Raw genomic sequence first — 5940 nt, forward strand, 5'->3', positions numbered from 1 at the left:
ACCTCTGCTACTTACTAACTGTGCAAACAGTTCTTCATTTTTGTTTGATTTGGGGAGGGCACTATTGTCAGTGTGAAGGGTTCAAGGTTTGAACCTCCCAGGTTTTCGGTCCCATCAGTCAGCATCTGTAGAACCATCCATGCCAGGAGCTCCGTGACTCTGAACTGTACAGTACACACTGGGAACCTTGTGATGGAGAATACATGTTTACTGGTTAAAAACCTCTGTAAGAATCTCATCCAGGACTTCATTTTTACACCATGGATGGCAGGAATGGTCAGTGGTGGAGAGGGAACTCAACAACCAAATAACACACACTGTGTCTACAACTTTGCCAATGCAGAGCCCTGAATTTTCTCATGCTCGGGACCACTACTGGTGCTGTTGCCCTCAATGTGACACATACTGTTTGGAGACGGGACCCAAGCTGGACGTTTTTTAGGTAAGTAACTGTATAAGCCTGAGGTGTTTCATAATGATGAGTGGTAAAAAGTTGAATGGTAGTTTACCCTTTGAAGTATTTGCTTATCTGAGCACGATGCGAAAATGCAAAAAAGAGCATCATAAGGTAAAAATTGTGTGTATTATATATATTGATTGACTATTCAAAAACAGTGTCTGTCTCTCTACAGATGAGGTGGACAGCCTCCTGTCTTGGTGGTGATTTCTTGAGTGGAGCTTTGGCATTCACCACCATCCTGGTTGTTTTACTGACTGTCTCAATGTACAAGATGAACAACAGCTACAAAGCTTCAGGTAGGTGGTGCTGAACTGTATTTGAAAGCTTGTATTCTGAATTTGGCTTTTGCATAAAAATACATGTCTTTGATTCTCAGAGTCTCAAGCAAGATCTGCAGCTTCATCCACAGCACACACAGAGGTGAATTAACAGATAATTTTCTTGTGGACATTGTTTTAATTAGGAACCATATCATCATCCTGTATCTTGTTATGCTGACGTATATATTTTCTTTATCAGGGTCACCAAGAAGCAGACAACCTCCATTATGCTGCTTTAAATGTTAACACCACCTACAGATCAAGAAGACAGAGGAACAGCACCAATAATGAATGTGTGTACTCCAGTGTGAAGCAGTAGAACTGCTGAATGTGATGCCTGTACTTTCTTTGTAAAATGTAAAATGGGGTCTGTCTTTTGAGGTGTCATTATGAAGATAAAATCTCTGTGCTTTGGTAATGTTTGAGACCCTCTACTTTCTTTGTCGTTTTTTTCTGGGGTTTAAAAATTGATATCTTTACAGTCGTACTTTTTGGTTGATTGATGTTGTGCAAGTGACTTACGGACTTTGAGAATTATTAAAATATGTCTTCGACTCATATACTCAGTTTTCGTCCAAATGATTTATGTGCATTTTGTATGAGGGATAAAATAAACCAAATATAACTTTGACACTTATAGTGTATGTGTGTGCATGTGTTCAGCCCATAATAGTGTTACCTCTAAATGTATGGTGGCCCCATGGGTAGTGCATAAAGAAGAGAACTTTAATTTAGAAATCCTTAATTCTCCATTCATTAATGATTTCTTGTTATCATCATTCACTCAATGATCTGGCTTTCCACCATTTTGCACACTGCAACACTGATTCCACTGAAAAATGAAAATGAGGCTTAAGTTCCGCCTGGCATTGATTCCTTCTGTCACTTTACTTCATAATGTGTACTTCTTTCTGTTACTTTAGTAGTTTACTGTCAAGAAGACACAAGTGTCTTACAGAACATGTACAGAACAACATTACTTATGTTAAAGCTGAGGCAATCATACTCAGGCATGGTACGGAGCATCTCATCTCGGAGCACATCATACCTATTTTGTAAACACCCTAAGTATCTTAATAAGTTTGACCTCTATCGCCAGGACAGCTGCACTTTGACTATGTAACTGGGAAATTAAGTGTTAAAGTTACTGTTTTAGAAGGTTTGTGCCTGAGAATTCTCTTTCTGCTCGTAGCAGTGGTGTAGTTGTGGCTTGGTAGGCCGGTAGATATACAACTGTGGCTTCAACCTCACCCCCACATCAGCCCTCACCCACCTGCTCCCCTAGATGGCTCTCCACTTGGTAAGTCCACATGTGGAGGATGTCCGGGTGGATGACCAAACATTGGACTTTAACACAGGAAACCACTCCTTGCTTCACCCATTTCCAACTGACAGTCAACATTTTTAAAGTATGACCACAATAGTTTCCTAACCTTAACCACATGGTAAGAATGAAGGTCCCCTATCCTTAAAAGTAGTTATTTTAACCCTAACAAACTATGTATGTGGACAAACTATGTGTTTTGTTGTTTAATTTAGAGGATTTGTTGTTACGTTGCGCGGGAAAGATTATCGCAAGATAGCCTGCAGCCTTAGCGTGTAAGATGTGTACCAATACATAGCTGGTATACAGAAAATCCCTCTTCCTAGAGGTGGATATTCACTGTATACCTGTGCATATGCCGTGCACCTTCCTGACCACCTCCAGATCTGATTTGGCGGATCACAATCCACCCTCAGTAAGTCTTGGATGCATTTACACCTGTAGTTTCTTGTGATTACTATCTGACTAAAACCCTGTCACCCGAAATTTATTTTATTGCAATGTTTTAAGGGTTTTTTGAGTTGGCTCTTGCTGGCAGATGCATTGACTCTGTCTGTAGATATTTTTTATTTTTAGAAATACCCAACTTTGTCCTTACTTATGCTTTTTAAAACGTCTGATAGGCTATCCTCATACTGCTACCATTACCGGGAAACCACTGAACACTGTCTCATTTGATTCATTTCTCAAGACAACTATCACATCTCCATTCTTAGTTAAGTTAAATGTGAACTATGACACTGAGTACATAACAGGTTAGCTTTTAACCACACGTCACACTAACTCTAAACTAGGGTTCATTATACACCTCACTACTGGAATACAGGGAAAAACAAACAAGTTCACTCATTGCTCTGAGGGACTTTTTTCTTGTGGATGTTCTCAAATGTCATCAAGCTACCACACTTAACAAAGGTAGCAAGCATTATGAACATTATATCTGCTAAACACAAGCACTCTAGAGTAGTTACATGACCATGTTAGCATGCTGAGGTTAACATGTAGCTCAAAGCACAGCCTCAAATGGCTGTAAGTGCAGCGTTTATTGTGGTTTTTAGGAGGGTGTAAAAAGGTTCGCACTCTCACACAGATGCACATTTAGCCTCTACAAACAATAACTGTGAGTTATTACCAGCATCAAATACTAAACACTTAGAGTATGAGTTAGATTATCTCACAGAATAGTAACAGAAAATGCTGTTCTTATGAGTTTTTTACATAGCTGTAACATGTCTTAAGGTAGCCATTTTAAAACTATATTTAGACCCCTGAAAGGAAGTAGTTGTTTGTATGGTGGTTTTACAACTTTAAAAAATGCGTCTGTTCAATACAACACAGAAAAAAGGAAAGCTTGGGGAAAAAATCATTGTATCACGTTGAGAGAGAACTTCTATTGTGCATTAGTACTGGTATTTATATTTGATACAGATAATTTATTTTTAAATCCAATGCCAGTATGATGTTTTAAATACATTTCTAGCCATGTGAAAGTTCTCAAAAACCAAACTTGACTCCATAGGTGGTACTGAGCATGTGATCATGTTTCCTATCTGTCATACAGTGTTATTTCAGGCCGACCAATCAAACACAGTCTGGTCTGGGTCTCGTGAGAGAGAGAGAAGACTACTCAGTGGAGTTCCCTGTCAGTTTTCGAACACGACAACCTTGGACACGATGGACGTCTGGCCAAAAGGTTTGCGTTGTCTATGGTGACTGGAATGGTTAGCATAATAGGGAGGGTACCTGGGTTTGACACTTCCTGGCTGCCTTATTGTAGGCGATCGTGTGTGTGAGTTGCCTGGATGTTGTGGTTACCAAGGCACTATACAGTGGCTGCTCACTGGTCCTAATAATCTTGAATAATGTTAAATGTGGCCAGATACAGTAAATAAAAACTTTCTAGTATATTTTAGGCAACTGTGGATAGCCGATAGTATCTGAAAAAGCTAGTTATGTGTGGGCAAATATTTACCCTGATTCAACAATATTGTACTCACGGAAACTTACGGATCAGCACAACCTCAGGGGATTCTTGATAGAACCATTAACTTCAGCACCACACACTATTAAAAAAGGAGTTATATCCAGAATTTGGACTTTATGTTTCAATGTATATTCTGTAAAATTCGCATATGGTATCTCAAAGGACTGGGTTTATCGATTGCTTCTAACGGGGAGACATGAAAAGTCCTCCATAGAGTAGAAGCGCCCATTCAGGGACATTGGGTAGAAGAGAGTTGAGGTAACTGAGGCCCTTCGTCAACAAGCGACTATGATACGATACAAACGATTCCATTTTTTCTAAATGCCTTGGATACAGATCTCCATTTTACTTCTGATTGGATCGGCTTAGTTATAACACCTTTAGTGCTTACTTCTCTTATATTTATCCACTATTCAGCTCTCTTGTCTTGCTCGGTGAGAAAAAAAAACTGTGTCGCTCGGGTATGAAAAATTTTACAAGTACAGAAGGCAGGTAGGTCGCGTTTTCGGTTCAGTTTTACAAGGAGGCTCTTACAAAGGAAATCAGAGAGATCAATATAGGTGCACCGTCAGTTTGTGCATGAAAGTGTATTAGTTTTCCAGCGTTTATATCACGTCATACCCTTTATTTGAAAAGGCGTCTCGATGGCTAACGAGACTGACATGTTAGGAGGGGGGAAAACTTAAAAGATTAACTTTTACTTTGGCATTTAATCCTAACAACTCATGGAGACATAATTTGACTAGAGTATGGTTAGCATGAGTTTATTAAAACGTGTATCTTTCCCTATTACGTCCAATCTTATTTGGACACTTTCCTCACAAAAATAGGTTTGCCCTACCCTACGAATACTACTCTTATTCCCTTTCTTGTTCTGATAGAAAGTGTTAGAACCCCCACCAGTAATCACAGTTTGTTGGTAACGGGCTGCATACACCAGGTAATGACCACCAGGGTTTCCCAAGGTGGTCATCTATGTTATGGCTTGATCTTGTGTCTATAAGCACCAAAAACACTATTTTTTTAGACAAATAAGAAAATACCCTTTTAATGGGAAAACTACCCATCTTCCTTCTCACTACTGAATGGATTAAATAATTTCTGATCCTTCCCTGAAGTTACTTACTTTCAATGTCCCAGCTTGGTCGCGTCTCCAAGACAGTATTGTGTCCACATGAGGCAACAGCACAGTAGTAGTCCCAGATGAGAAATATTCAGCTCTGCCATTGGCAAGTTGATAGACCACAGGTGTGTGTTTTTGTGTGTTGGGTTTCTCTCACAGTTGTTTTTTTTTTTTTTTTTTTTCTTGATCATTCCTGCCTTCCATGGGGTGGTAAAATGAGTCCCTGGATGAGGATTCATTCAAGGTTTTGAACCAGTAAGACACTGTGTTTCTCCCATCACAGGTCCCAGTGTGGTACCTGTACAGTTCAGAGTCACAGAGCCTCCCATGGCTGGATGCTCTCAAGATGCTGACTGATGGACCAAAGCTGGGATGTTCCAGCTTCAGTCTTTACAACTTGAACAGTAATTCTCTTCTGTAAGTTCTAAATGTAATAAATAGCAACATATGCATTGTTAAGTAGCTGAGTCTGAAGCGTTGTAAATCTGAGATTTTCAAGTGGTTTACCCGTTTTCCCCCGTAAGCCCAGTGTGAAGCGTGGATGTTCTTGAATTCACCATAGAAAGTGTTATTTTTTATCAACATGAAATAACTGGAGATGGGCATTGGTTTCTGTCCCAGAGGTTGTTTATAAACAGTAATCCTTGCAGGAACATTTGCTTTAGAGAAACACTGCAAAGTCAGTTGTCTCCAGTTTTTACTCTGATATGAAACTTATCTCTGCCGATG

General features: G+C 39.6%; 2 pseudogenes; one reads left to right on the top strand and one right to left on the bottom strand.

Moving 5' to 3' along the window:
- Nucleotides 1–1147, top strand: part of LOC118338414 — a 12180-nt pseudogene extending 11033 nt beyond the window's left edge.
- Nucleotides 1148–5206: 4059 nt separating this feature from the next.
- LOC118338416 overlaps nt 5207–5940 on the bottom strand; it is a 936-nt pseudogene continuing 202 nt past the window's right edge.

Source organism: Morone saxatilis, unplaced genomic scaffold, assembly GCF_004916995.1.
Source record: "Morone saxatilis isolate NCDOM2014 unplaced genomic scaffold, NCSU_SB_2.0 Contig4, whole genome shotgun sequence".
In the NCBI taxonomy this organism is placed as follows: Eukaryota; Metazoa; Chordata; class Actinopteri; family Moronidae; genus Morone; species Morone saxatilis.